Source organism: Gavialis gangeticus, unplaced genomic scaffold (genome assembly GCF_001723915.1).
Source record: "Gavialis gangeticus isolate Ggan-Ray unplaced genomic scaffold, GavGan_comp1, whole genome shotgun sequence".
Taxonomy (NCBI): Eukaryota; Metazoa; Chordata; order Crocodylia; family Gavialidae; genus Gavialis; species Gavialis gangeticus.
Window position 1 is genome coordinate 199,038,183 of NW_017729032.1, and position 299 is coordinate 199,038,481.

Below are 299 nucleotides of genomic sequence, written 5' to 3' on the forward strand. Positions count from 1 at the left end.
AGGTCGCTAATGAAGATGTTGAACAGCACCGGCCCAAGGCCTGAGCCCTGGGGGACTCCGCTGCCCACACGCTCCCAGGTTGACATTGACTCGTCCACAACCACTCTATGGGTTCACCCCTGAAGCCAGTTTGCCACCCATGTGACCGTGCATTTGTCAATGATGCAGTCCCTCATCTTGCCCACCAGAATTGGGTGGGACACTGTGTCGAAGGCCTTCTGGAAGTCCAAGAAGATGACATCGACTTCCTCCTTCCCATCTAAGCTCTTTGTTACCTGGTCAAAGAAAGAGACCAGGTT